This window comes from Anas platyrhynchos, chromosome 6 (genome assembly GCF_047663525.1).
Source record: "Anas platyrhynchos isolate ZD024472 breed Pekin duck chromosome 6, IASCAAS_PekinDuck_T2T, whole genome shotgun sequence".
In the NCBI taxonomy this organism is placed as follows: domain Eukaryota; kingdom Metazoa; phylum Chordata; class Aves; order Anseriformes; family Anatidae; genus Anas; species Anas platyrhynchos.
The window spans coordinates 1,971,780-1,986,708 of record NC_092592.1 but is presented as its reverse complement, the minus strand read 5'-3'; the positions used below and the strand labels follow the sequence as shown (position 1 = coordinate 1,986,708).

At 41.4% G+C, this 14,929-nt stretch overlaps 1 pseudogene; it reads left to right on the top strand.

The window, feature by feature from the left end:
* LOC119714997 (kinesin-like protein KIF27) overlaps window positions 1-14,929 on the top strand; it is a 55,973-nt pseudogene that overhangs the window by 21,129 nt on the left and 19,915 nt on the right.

The window sequence follows — 14,929 nt, the reverse complement described above, 5'->3', positions numbered from 1 at the left end:
ATGGCCATTTTTGAGGCTGTACTCTATTTTCCTCGTTGGTTTCCTTTTGGTTCCAGGGAGACAAATGTGCCTACCGCCACTGCGAAGCTGCTCTGGGCAATGAGACGGTCTGCAAGCTGTGGCAGGAGGGTCGTTGTTTCAGGAATGTCTGCCGATTCAGACACATGGAAATTGACGTGAGTGCCTAACGATGTGTTCTCAAAATCAATCAACAAAAGCATTTTTCAGTGCCGTAGGTGTACAGATTGTGCTTTTGCAGGATAGATTTGTTTGCTTCAAAATCATACTGGTTTCTGTTACCAAGAGAGGGGGTGGGACGGAAGCAGAGGAAAATAAAATCAATGCCTTAGGTATGTCTTAGCAAGATATATATATATATATTTATTAGATGCTGACAGTTTTCTCAACAGATGCAGAATAGCTGTTAAATAGACTGCTAAAACCTGCTGGAGCAGGGGGGTAATAAACAGGCTGTTCTATCGTCATGGGAGCAGGCTTGATAATGAACTCTCAGGTCTCTTCTGACCCACAGTCCTTCCGATAATGCTGTTCTAGCTGCCTGGGGTAGGAAGTGGGGAAAGTTAAAGGTGCAGAAGAACTAAGTCTCCAAGAAGTAGTTCTAGACAGGGTTAACCTAGGCAATTTCAGATGTTCTTTTTCCCTCTGAATAATGCTAGTATAATCCTAGGTGTATTAGTTTAACCCACCCTCAACTGGTGTCTGAGAGTGCCTATCTTCTCAAACTGAATGATGACAAATCTAAATGTGCATAGTGGTTGCAGCTTATGCAAACTTTGTGAATATGCCCAGAAATACCTCCACTGAACTGAGAAACTGACCTTTGGAATGATGTTTCAGCACTGTGTTGTGACAGCTGTCATGATCTGGAGCTGCGCATCTCTTTGCAAGCCTCAGGTGCATGTTATCACGAGCTTTTCTTTCTTTCTGTCTTCAGAAAAAGCGCAGTGAGATTCCTTGCTACTGGGAGAAGCAGCCGGGAGGCTGTCAGAAAGCCAACTGTGCTTTTCATCATGCAAAGGGACGTTACATCGATGGACAATTCTTCCCACCAAGCAAGAGTGAGTTTAGGTCCTTTTTCTTGAAGCGCTGAAGACTTAATTTGGAGTATTACTTAGTGGGTGCCAATCCTGTAGGGGGCATCAGGTAACTGTTCATTTGTGAGTACAGGAAAAGGTCTGCAGTCATAGGTATACTGCACCGAGTGTACTGCTGGTGTTTGTTTTCTGCTTTCGTGCTCAGCTTCTCTTGGCTTTGTGTGATGTTTGCCTTGCAGTTTGCTTCCTGTTGTTTCATCTTTTGCTGGGTGGTAGGGAGATGCGTTGTTGTTCGAAGGGAAGTCATTGTTGACGGTGTAAACAGTGATGGGATGGGCAAAAGGAGATGATGAATTCATTGTCTGTGCGGGTTATCTGCCTTTCCTACCACCTCTTTGCTAAATTGTGGTCAAAGTTTTAAACTGCCATATTACTGATGATCCTCCTCTTCCTCTAGCTACACTGCCAAGTCCGCCTGAGTCCGCGGACGATGATTTGAAAGTGGCTCAGATGTCACTGCAGCAAAAGAAACTTTCTGTCCAGTCAAATCCCTCTCCACAGCTAAGGGGGTGATGAAAGTGGAAAACTCTGAAAATGTCCCAAGCCCTACACACCCTCCAGTTGTAATCAATGCTGCAGATGATGATGAAGATGATGATGGTGAGCATGTTTTGGTTCTTGGAAGGAATTTGTGCTGTAAATGATTGTGTAAATCTTTGGTTCTTGAAGGAATCTGTGCTGTAAAGGAATGTAGAAATCACAGATGGCCTGAGGTCTGACTAGCGATAGGGCAGGCAGTCTGGCCAGGTCACTGGTGGCTTTGTCCGGCAGTCAGTGGACAGAACCTGAAACGTTGGAGGAAAGCTTAGAACCACTCCTGGCTTTAGCTGGTCTGTTGTGTAAAGTTCTGTGTGAAACTAGGAAGGAAATTTCTTTTTTCTGTCTGAAGAGCAATGTGTTGTGTAGTAGTTAAATCTGCAGAGAGAATCTAGAGTCCTAGATGTTTTGTCCTAGTGTATTCTACTTAGGAGTTCATCAGGTCAGTGTAGCTCTTTAAAAAACAAAACAAAACAAAAGAGCGACAAAGTTTTTTATATGAAGCATGGGCTGAAGTGTCACTGCATGAGCTACGTAATCATGAACAATCTGGTCTATGCATAACTGAATAGGTTTTTCCCCTTCAGACCAGCTTTCTGAGGAAGGAGAAGAAACTAGAACTCCCGTCCAGCAACCAGCTGCGAAAGGCAAAAATGGATTACGGGTGATTTCCACTCGCAAAGGCAGTTCTACTGCTACTAAACAAGGTATTCCAGCACCTTAGTAGGAAATCAGAAGAAACTTGACAGTTAACTCAAAAGCAGTGTGGTGTAAAAACACAACAAAATGTAGGGGTGCTGAATGGACTCGGTTATTTCCATGATCTCATTTTTGCCATTCATACCATCACGTGCCCATTGGGTCAGAAAGATGAACTCCTTCTCTTTACTTTTGGAGAACAAAACAGGGCCACAGCGTGGAGTTGAAATGGCTGCACGTGCAGCCTTGCAACCACTGTTGATAAACCATATCTAACGATAGAGGGATCTAATATGGTGTAAATGGATTAAAATTAAAACTACATTTTTAAGCCTGAAGGATGATAGGGGGGGCAAAATGCCCTTGGTTCTCTGGCTCTTTCACTTGTGAGGAGTGTTGACAGGCTTTATTCTAAATACTTCAGAAAGTTCCTGAGCGCTAAGAAGCCTGAGGACCTGTGGTCCCTCAGTTAGTGCCTCTAAGCCAGTCTCATGAACTGTTTCCTGTTTTCAGAGGGCAATCTGAATTTTGGAATAAAAACACTTGAGGAAATCAAATCTCAGAAGATGAAGGAAAAAAATAAGAGACACAGTGGTGAGTTAGTACAGTCAGTACTTTAGGTGTTAGCTGAGCACGTGTTTCGATGATAGATGGTGGCAAATAAGCATGTTAGTAATAGACACAAGGAGACAGCGTGTGGGAAGATGCTCTTTTCAAAGTTCTTGGAAATCTGTGGCTTTATTAGTTTAGTTGAAGATGGAAGTGGTTCAAGAGGAACTGAGTTGTGTTTTTGGGCTATTCAGCGTATTTTCCTTGAAACAGTAGATCACCATATTTAAAGCTATGTGGTTATTCCACAAATGCTTGAAAGTCTGCTCCTAACGTCAGCCTAGAGTCCTAAATTGTGATGTGCTGCTCATTTCTTTGTGGTGTTTGAACATTTGCCAGTTAACTGTAAATTCATGCATGTATACAAAGCTGTACGCAGACCAGGAAGCTGCTGATGCTCCAACTGAGTTTCTGGGTGTGCATTACGCTCCTCTTAACATGTGTGTTGGGGGCTTACAGCAGTGCTTACAGTAGAGCTATTTGACCTGCAGTGTGGGTTAAGGTGGGTAACATAGAAAAGGGATTCGGTGTTACTGAAACACTGGATATGTTACTTTTATCATAGTTAGCTTTGTTACATCATGTCTAAAACTAGACTGAAGCTCTTCAGGGCATTGTCCTGTCTTCTGTTTCTGAGAAGTACTTAAATGCTTTAGGGAACTGAAGCTAGAAATACACCCTTTTGTTTCAGTCATTTCACAGTTTAGCTTTCTAAATGTCTCTTTGTTTATCAAGTCTTTAGGGTGGAGTAAGCTCTGTGTACTTACAAATTGCTGCATCAGACATGCTAAAGCAGTGTTCCATGTCATTAGTGGGACCGACTTGGTCTTATCTGTTGTTTTAATATAAAAATCTGAAATAATCCATTCACGTATGCTGACATGGTTTGTAGAAAAGCATGACCTACAAATGAGTAAAGCACTAAATAAATAAATAAATAAATTACTACTTGCTAGAAATAACCATTGCTATAATGTTGCCTTAAAATTATATGGTACATGTATATAATGCTCATCTTCTGTTGGTGATGCATGAATCTGAGTAACAGGTACTTTTGGCTGCAGGAGCTGTGTTCACAACTCTTACTGCTTGGAGCAGACTGCACAGAGAGTTGCACTAACAGCCTGCTAGTGATATGCAGATCAGAACGTTTGGGAACTGGGTCATTTATGGGAACTGTCAATCCATGCCATGATGGTGTTGCAAGTTGGATTATTGAGGGATCTTTTTGTAACGGGGTTACTTACTTCCTTGACACATTAGTGAAAGCCTTCTCTCAAGACTATGGCTCTTGCTAATACATAACACAAATGGAAACAATTTCAAATACTTGCCAGCAGGCTTTGCTTCCTTTTACCTTCATGCGGATTTTTCCTGTAGCCTATGTACTAGGGAATATTGTGTTCAGATAAATAGGGTTTGGGCAACAGGCTGTTATTTACTTCCAATATTTTACCGCACTTCAAAACTCTTCCTTGAAAACTACTGTAGAAGTTGAAATGATGCTTCAGGTCATAGTTTGATCTGTGGAATTATGAAACTCCTTGTGGTATTTGATTAAGGAGGCATTGGGGAGGCATTGGGGAGGCAAGGACAATCCCCAGACATGGACTGTATATCTCGAAACAAGACGCTGCAACTCATGATAAGGAAGCGGTAGACAGACAGAGAAACAAATGGAAGGACCATAAATCTCAAAACTGGACATTGGAATTCATTATAAAGATACAACAAATGGAAGAATTAGCAACAACCAGCGCTTGCAATTAAGAAACATGCCAACTCAGCAGATTCCTGACCAAAGGTGAAAAGTACACTGTGAGGAAGACTCGGGGTCTTCCTCCCAAAGACCCCTGCCCACATCCCAAAGACCCCTGCCCACAATTCTTGGGAGGCTCTACGCAGACGCAAGGTGCCAAAAGGCTAATTAGCATGAGAAGCGAGGGAAGGCGGGGATAGGTAAGGAATATGTATAGGCGCTTGTAGAATATTGATAAATTGATTGTATAAATTCAAGACTGCTTTCCGCCTTGGGTATGCACGATAGGTGGAGAGATCCCCTGTGCATCATCCAGCGCTGCAATAAAGACTATACCACTTAAAGGAATTTCGGCTTCGATCTTTGAATCATATTTGAACACTTTCTTTCTGTGATCAAAAAGCTTCCTTAAACACAGCCTCAAGCTCAATTACACCAGTGTGTTTTTAATTTTCTACGGCTGGTTATTTCTATAGCAATACAGAATAACACTGCTCATAATTCCTGAGGTGGGGGGAACTATACCAGCCTCTGAAAGGGTACTAGCAAGCACTTCTAATTAGCTGAAAGCTTTTGAGGTATCAGCCCATTGTTTTTTCAGGGAAGGGGGAATGGGAGCCATACTTTGAAACTGAAGTGCTAGGTGCTTAATAAAATGGGTCTGCCAGAATTGTAGGTGTGGTGCTAAAATATGAAGCCTGGCATGGTGGTAGGCCTTGGTGAATCACTGGATCCATCTTTAGGTGTTGCAGAAGTGGGATAATTTGATCCTGCTGTAATATGAATAGTATTGAAATGTCCTACCAACTGAATTAGCAATGTTAACAACTATCTGCGACTCAACTAGAAAATAACCTGCAATCTCATGTATTTGCAATTCACTTTATAAACTCATTGCCATCCATTATTATGATGATGTAGAAACACCGAATTCAGGAATAAGGTTTTGTAAATTGATATCATGTTGTCACTGTAGTATTTCAGTGAATTGGAACAGCAGAATTCCATGGGTAGTACTTGTTAAATGTACTTGTCAGCTGGGCTCTTAATTGCATGCCAACTACGATAAGACAGCAAAGGTATACTTACTGGTGTATTTATATTGGTGTATTTATAGATGAAAGAAGGGAGTTTGCAGCCACTTTATGTACCTGTGTAGAGGTTCAGCTATGTGTAATTGTTTTCAGATTGTATGTGCAAAAAGAAGGATTTGGCAGCATTAGCCACTGCTGCCACTGTACAAATAAAGACTGTTGTGCCGTTGTACTGTTTACATTAACTATAAATACACCACAGTAGAGAGAGACTAGAAATTCCAAGCTTTTACTGAAGAGTCATACTATAGTTCTTTTTTTTTCTTAAGCCAAGCACAGCAGGGAGTCTGCAGACAAAACTTTGAGTGTTGTCTGCTTTAGAGCAACATCCAGCATCATAAGTTCTTGTGGAACATGACTGAGCACTTTTATCTGGTGCTTTTTCTTGCTGTAAAGATGCACCTGTAATCTTTTCTCTGAGCTTCAAGTTTCAACATATTTTGTGTCCAGCTAGTAAGAGCATGAAGTCTCTCAACTTTAACTAATTTCCTCAGCTGGTTAACTATATAGTTATTTAGCATTAAAATATTTGTCAATGTATGCACACGTGTGCATATGTGCACAGTCTTGTCTGCATAAAAATCCAAATGTATCCTGTTCTGTCATTTAAAGAGTGACAAATATGAATTACTTATGATGTAGATATGATTGACCTGTATTTTCTAGATACATAGTTGTGGTCTGATCAGCTAATCTGAATATCAGCATCAAGTAGATTCACAGCTCAATGGCCGTTTTCTCCTAAGATGACCAGCTTCATCTTCTCTTCTTTTGAGAGAAATGGAGTTGAATAACTTTGTGTGACGAGAATGCTCTTTTCTGTAACCTTTTTGTCTCCTGTAAACTTAAGAGTAGAGCATGGTTCTTTCATCTCTGAAAAGTGAAATGACATATTCCTTTTAAATCATTATTTTGGGGAATGGTCTCTGCCATGCTATTGTTGCATGTTGACATACCTGAGTATATATGGAGCACCTATACAATTTTGGACTGGAGAAATTCTGGAGTTAAGTGGTAAAGAGAGCCTGTGGAAACTTCTGCAGAGTCTCATGTTCTTTTGTAATAGTACTTAATAAGGAACAGATTTGTAGGTTATCTAAGCAGATAACTCAAGAACTTGTTTCAAACTCTAAAGATCCCTTTTGAACAGTAATTTCAAGAAGTATGTATTATCTCACTACACCTCTGTCATAATATGTCAGCATATCTAGATGTCTGTTTTCTATGAAATTTGTAATCAGAGATGGATATCATCACTTTCAATACTCTGCTAATTGACCAAACTCTGCATGGAAAAACTGCAGTTGGACAAACATAGATATACCCAGGATCTAGCTTTAATGCTAGGTAAATGATTTGATCTTTAGAATGGTGTCCCAGGGATGTACATGTTGCTTTTAGCTACAGGCAACAACAGAAGGCATAAGTGTTACTTAGTTCTGTCTCCTCCCAACGTATCCTCTGTGTCTTGCTGTAAGAACAGGTGAACTTGATGTTTGTGGACGGTACCAGCTGAAATGCTGGGTTCACCTCCCTGTGGAGAAAACTGCTTGCTGAATCTCCAGTGCATTGCAAACAAAATTAAACTTCTTGTAAAAGAAGAGATAAGGCTGCTTACCCCAAACTGGAGCTTGCGTATGTGTATTATCTACTTCATTTTTAAATTGTGTTTGTCAGGCTCTGGGGATGGCATCTGAAATAGTTTTTAAGCACTAAATTATTCTATTCTATTCTATTCTATTCTATTCTATTCTATTCTATTCTATTCTATTCTATTCTATTCTATTCTATTCTATTCATTTCCACCCAGAACATGAAGACCAGCTTCTTGTACAGCCACCTTTTTTCCACGAAATCTCTCAAGAGCGAATGTATTAGCCTAAAATGTGTTTGGTAGACAGTTTTTTTTTTTTTTTTTTTTTTTTAATGTAATTCTTCTTTAGTTACCTAAGGTAATACAGTGTAGTCGGTTAAAATATAAATAAATTATACCATATCTTTTTGATTTCTCCCTCATTCCCCCAATTCCAGCCCTGTCTTATGCTTTCTGAGCCAAAAAAACCCACTTCTGTGGTTTAATGATATGAATTATTGCTTGTTTGATCAAACAATGTTTTCATTCTACCTTCTGTGCTACTTTCCCAGGAAACTGATAATTAAAAGAAGCCAGCTCCCTAGAATTTCAGACATGGCAATGGAATCTGCTCTAATCAGTTCAGTCCCTACCACTGCATCTCGTTTTGCCTTACTACAACTGGAAAGTGATACTGATTCAGAGCCTGGAAAAGGCAGAAGTGGCCGACGTGCTGGTAAATCTCTAGCTTCAGGGTGTAGATCTATAAATGTGAAGAAAAGAGAGAAAAGAAGAAAAAGGAGAGAACAGCAGCAGAGTGAGGCCAATGATGTAAAGGGATTGTATTTTCAACAGTGAGTAAGGTTGTTGTCTCATCAAGAGTTTTTGCTGTCCCTGAAAAGTCATTGGTTTTGGTTTTCCCTGTGAAAGAAGAACTACTTAATCGCAGATTACATCTTTACATTGTCCTGTCTTCTGTTTCTGAGAAGTACTTACACGCTTTAGGGAACTGAAGCTGGAAATACACCTTTTTGTTTCAGTCATTTCACAGCTTAGCTTTCTAAATGTCTCTTTGTTTATCAAGTCTTTAGGGTGGAGTAAGCTCTGTGCACTTACAAATTGCTAAAGCAGTGTTCCATGTCATGAATGGGACCGACTTGGTCTTCTCTGTTGTTTTTCATATACAAATCTGACAGAATCCGTTCGCGTTTTGCTCCTTGAGCTCTGTCGGCATTGTGTCTACAGATGTGTCTGTGTGTGGACGTGTGCCTGGGCACTCCCGGCGGCTGCTGGGCCAGCAGCTGCGAGCAGTTGTGAGCGTGGCTCGCCTACTTGGAGACCGCTTGTGTTTGAGGGAAAACTCAGCCTTTACCGCTGAGCTCCACCGGAGCCGTGAGGAGACGCTCTCCTCCATGACGAGCGCGGCGATGGAAGCCGCATTTCGCACCCCTGCTTTGACCACAAGCAGACGGCCCCCTCCACCCTCCCCAGGACTCGAGGGCGAGCTGTGCGCGTCCCTGGGGGCCGGGGGCTGCCCCCCGGTGTCCCCTCACACCCACCCCTCAACCCCCACTCCGCCTGCGCCCTCCTGCCGCGGGGGGCCGCTGTGCGCGGCGGGGCGGCGCCGCCGAAGGTTGCGGCCTTTGCCTAGCGAGGCGCTGTCACCAGCAGCGCGGGCGGCCCAGGCGCGGCCCGTCGGCCCCTCAGCCCGCCCGGAGGCTGCCTCCCGCCGCCCGGAGCAGGTTTGGAGCGGGGAGAGACGGGGCCGGGGCTGGGGCTGGGGGGAGCCGCCCCACAGCGCCGCTGAGCCGGCATTTTGCTTGGTGTTTGTTTGAGGAAGTAGGAAATGGGATCTCTCCCCTCCTCCGCCCCTCCCCTCCCGCGACTGGTTTGGGTGTCATTTTGGAAGGGGGGGCGGGGGGAGGGAGTCAGTAAGTTTTCAGTATGTGCTCGTGATTGCCGTGCCCTTTCTGAAATGAGCAGGATTTCAGGCTCTTGCTTCTCTTTCTTGGCTTCCCTTTGCTCTGTTCTGTACAACAAGGCTTTTTGTCAGCTTCCAAAGTTTCTCAGCTCTGAATGGACAAGCCCTCAATGCAAATGGGTGTGAGTGAAATGCCAAAACTCTTCTCTTTGCAACCACAGAAGACTTGTGTTTCAATCTGGTTGCATTTTCATGCAGGCTGAATTTGATGTGCTTAGCTGGTGAGTTCTGCCAGTTGGGTAACAGAGCAAAAAGGCTGCGTGGGAGTTGAGCAAGAAGGAAGTTCAGCAAACTTTCCTTTGCATGGCAAAGCCTCCTTGACTGAGAATCAGCAAGAGCAGAAGATGTGTTTGGGATCCGGCAGCATTTGATACCCATCGAGGCTTTGGAGTGTTTCTGGTAGACATTTGTAAAGAAATCCTATTCGATGCTTCTTCTTGTGCTTCAGAATTAATAGATGGGGGGCAGTATAAGGAACCATGGTTGCTGAAATATATAACTAATAAAAAATAGTTCCATATGGGCATAAAGAGACGGATTAAAATCAGAGGAATGCTTGGTGTGTAGTAATCACAACTATTTAAAATCATACCCCCCATCTAAGCAACACGACAGCTTTCTGTGCTTCTGAAATTCTAAATACTTGGCCCTTGTAAGCAGAAGATGGCTTTCAAGCACGTGTGTGTCTATAGGTATAAATTCAGGATAAAAAGGTTTTGTTTGAATAATTTCTGTTGCCTATGCATCGGTACTGTAGCAGTGAGAAAATAAGGTTCATTGTAAGTCTATGCTTTATCAAGAGTTCATTAACAAGATCTTACAATATTGTTGCTTCATCCGGCAGTATAACATCCAAACAGAAAGTCTGACCACTTTCAGACCAAAGGTTAAGTCTGCTAGCTTAGAAGGTAATAGAAGCAAAATTAGTTTCTGCACTGGTTTAACAGTTGTTAACATATCTGCTTTTTTATCACAGTTCCTTTCCAGGGTGTAATGATGCTTATGTATTCTTTGGGAAACTCTTCAACATTCTGTTTCAGCAGGGAGTTAATTCTTTATTATTTAACTCGGAGAACATTTTTTCTTAGGTGCAGAAAATTGCAAATGAGGTGAACAGAGGAATTGTAACAGATCTCGTAATGACTTCCTGAATACTGAGTGGGGAGCACAGAGATGGAGGCCGGCATGGAGGAGATCCTGGTTAAAGTTGCAGTAAGGGTCAGACCTCTGCTTTCCAAGGAAGTACTTCATAACCACCAAGTATGCGTGAGATTAGTCCCAAATACACAACAAATAATCATTGGGAAAGACCGTGTCTTCACTTTTGATGTTGTATTTGGCAAAAACTCAACCCAAGAAGAAGTTTATCCAGTTTGCATTAAACCTCTTCTAGTGTCTTTGGCTGAGGGATATAATGCTACAGTATTTGCATACGGACAGACAGGTTCTGGGAAGACTTACACCATTGGAGGTGGTCACATTGGTACGTTGTAAAAAGTCTTTTTTTGTGTGTGTGTGAACAATGTAGTTCTGCAAATTAAGTATTTAATACATAACAGATGATGCTTGAGAATTTTTAAGAGATAATGAAAAAATGTATAGCAAAAAAAGACATATATATTCCAAAGTTTATGTGATGGTTGTGTTCTAAACACAAATTCTGTGTCCGTTAGGCTATACCAAAAGTATGAGAGAAAAAAAAAAAAAATTAAAGTGCTCTTTCCCATTCTCTATTCTAACAGGCAACTTACACTACTTTCTGAAACACAGTGCTTTAGAAATTTTGGCTACATTTATCCTACTTAGAAAGTATCTGCTTTAGGTAATTGTATGAAGCAAACTCACTCTTGGACTTTTTTCAGAGTCTGACAAAGAGATTTCATAGATAAATTTCATGGAATAGAATCCTAGAATGGTTTGGGTTGGAAGGGACCTTAAAGATCACCCAGTTGCAACCCCCCACCACGGGCAAAGATGTAACCCACTAGACCAGGTTGCCCAGGGCCCCATCCAGCCTGGCCTTGAACACCCCCGGGGATGGGGCATCCACTGCTTCTTTGGGCAACCTGTGCCAGTGCCTTGCCACCCTCTGAGTAAAGAATTTCTTCTGAATATCTAATCCAAATCAACCCTCTTTTAGTTGGAAAGCCATTCCTCCTTGTCCTATCATTACACCACCTGCCAAAGAGTCCCTCCAGAGTCCCTCCCCAGCTTTCCTGTAGGCCCCCTTTAGGCACTGGCAGGCTGCTGTGCCTAAAGCCTCTTCTCCAGGCTGCACAACTCCAACTCCCTCAGCCTGTCTTCGTAAGAGAGGTGCTCCATCTCTCTAAGTATCCCTGTGGCCCTCCTGGACTCTCTCAAATACTTCCACGTCCTCGTGCTGGGGGACCCAGAGCTCCAGGTGGGGTCTCACGAGAGCAGAGCAGAGGGGGACAATCACTTCCCTCCCCCTGCTGGCCATGCTGCTTTTGATGCAGCCCAGGATATGGTTGGCTTTCTGGGCTGGAAGCACACATTGCTGGCTCAGGTGGAGATTCTCATCATCCAACACCGCCAGGTCCTTCTCAAGGCTGCTCTCAATCTGTTTTCTGTCCAGACTGTAGTTGTGCTTGGAACTGTTCCAGCACAAGTGCAGAACCTTGCATATTGGCCTTGTTGAACTTTATGTGGAATTCAAATTTTGCTTTTTTAAAGGCAGATATCTGAAACTCTACTATTCGACTTACTTGGTATTTCCAAGTCAGTGTTTCTCAAACACCTGAGACTGGAAACTACTATTTTTCTGTATTAGTTCGCAGAAGAATTCTTCAGCTTCTGCATGTATACAATTTTGCTTTCTGACTTTCCCTGAAATCCTGTATCACCAGCTCTGGTTATCTTCCCTTCCGTATCGAGAAGTCACAATTTGTTTGTCTGTTCTGCTGAATAAGAGAGAAGAAGTGGAGTAGCAGGAATTAGAAGACTATCTGGATTTTTCTTGGTCCTTGATTCTGAATTTGAAACCCTGAAAATTATGTATTCGTTCTTTTTGCATAAAGGATTTGAAGTTTTATCATTAATTCATTAGCAAGTTCAAAATATTTTTTTCTTCTAGCGTGATTTTTTACTAATTTAATTTTCTTGTAGTCTCGTACCCGCAGAAAGTAGTAAAGTTCTGTATCATTTCCATGCATTTCTGATCAACAGAAAAGCAAATCTTTACATGAAAACTTGGGAAAACTGAGCTCTTCCTATTCCTTATTATATTGAGTGATAAACCTCGCAGACTTCTCTTTAGTTTTAGTCTTTGTAATTTGTGTGACAGAATGACTGCAAGTGTCTGTGACATCTGTGTTTATATTTTAGCATCATTTTCAGAGGATGAAAAAGGCATAATCCCACGGGCTATTCAGGAGTTATTTAAGCATATTTATGAAAACCATAACATCAATTTCCGAGTGAAGGTATCTTATATAGAGGTTTACGAGGAAGAACTTTGAGATTTATTGGAGTTGGAGACCTCTGTGAAAGATTTACATATCTGAGAAGATGAAAAGGGAAATACAGGTAGGATTTCAGCTCTAGAACTTCGTGCATTTGATTTCTGTTGTGTGCACAAATTATTGTTTCCATCGCTTGAAAAGAGAGCTTACCGATGACTAATACTAGACGAAGTCACGTTTTCAAAATATCAATTCAGTTTAGCTGATCTGAAGCAGCCTTCATTTGAGATTCCTATGAACAATATCAATGTTCCTCCAGAAGCAGCATCAGGTGGTAAGGTAGTACTGTTACTGTTTCTGCAAATTCAGCATAGAAACACAATTGTGCATGATTATTCAGTTGAATGAATGCTTTAAGATTAAGCCTTTGCTTCTCACTTCAAAGTTATATTTGTTAAGCTACTTATGCTGTAAATATCTGCTTCCATTCCACTAAGAACTATGTTCTTAACATAGGCTGGGAGTCACTTTTACTACAAACTTTCAAAATTTCTGTCTTTTTTTTTTTAACTGACAAAGTAAGCTTTGAGCTAGGTTTGCTCATACTTTTTTTCTAGATAGCGCTAGGTTGCAAATTGCATAAGACGATGTGTAAACACCTAAGTCTGTGTATTCTGTTTACGATATTGTTTCAAATGCTGTGACAAAATACACCCATATATTCTATTTCTGCAGGTTTCAGATGTGCTGTACTTCATGCTTTCCACATACTGTTTTATTTTATTTAGCTATGTGCTACGACCTTATAATAATGCAGGCTTGTATGCTTCTGTGATTTGTGTTTATAGATTGACTTTTCATAATTGCAGTAAACTTTTACTGAAAAGTTTAAAATTAATGTAATTATTCTGATTTTCTTTTGGTGTTTGAAGTGATTGTTGGTGCTAAGGAATTCCAAGTAGAATGTGCAGATGAAGTGATGAGCCTGTTGGAAAGTGGCAATGCATCTCGTCACGCAGGCACAACACAAATGAACGAACACTCTAGTCGATCACATGCCATTTTTACTATCAGTATTTGTCAGAAACAATCCGCAGAGTCTCAAAAAAAATAGTGATCCACAGGATTCATCTTGGAAATCAGTCCAGATGATTGCTTCAAAGTTCCATTTTGTGGATTTGGCAGGATCAGAGAGGGTGACAAAGACTGGAAATACCAGTGAAGGATTCAAAGAATCAATTCAAATCAATAGTGGTTTGTTGGCCTTGGGAAATGTCATCAGTGCTCTTGGAGACCCAAAAAGGAAAAGCGTACATATTCCATACAGGGATGCTAAAATCACTCGCATTCTGAAAGACTCCCTAGGAGGGAACGCCAAGACTGTCATGATAACATGTATAAGTCCATCCTCATCAGACTTTGATGAATCTGTAAATTCGCTCAAATATGCAAACAGAGCCAAAAACATTAGAAATAAACCAGTTGTCAACTACAACCCTGATCAAGACCGGATTGATGAAATGGAACTTGAAATCAGATTGCTCCGAGAAGCTTTGCAGAACCAACAAGTTGGTAATCAGTGTTGACATGACTTAAATCAAGAAAGAACCTGAATCAGTTTGCTAGAAGAACAGCTCACCCAGCTTCAAGTTCAGTGCTTCAGCTACAGAAACTGTTTGGACGAAGCCTTCCCATTCCTGGTTGATTTGAATGATGATGTTAGCTTAAAAAGCAGGAAGCTCTCACCGTGCAGCAAATTGACACTGGAACTGGCACCATGCAAGAGCCCCATCATATCACAATTCTTCAGCTGAGGAGAGAACTAAAGAACTGCCAGGTATTTCATTCTAAGTTGATTGTTTAGGTACCTATGAACAAATCAGGAAAGCTAATGTGTCTGTCTTGTAGGAGGAGGAGATAGAGTTCCAACAAGTTAGAATTTTATAAAATCAACCTATTTTCATTTTTCACACTGAATTCTGGTAAGCCTGTAGATTGTTACCTCGCAATCGCATACACAAATTCTGGCTTTTCTTGGTTCTCATCATCCTAAATTACAGCTCTGTTATTTATTCTTCATTTTTTTTCTCTGGCTTATTGTAAAGCTCTGCTTCCCAGGTTCAAAACAGTGTAAGAGCTG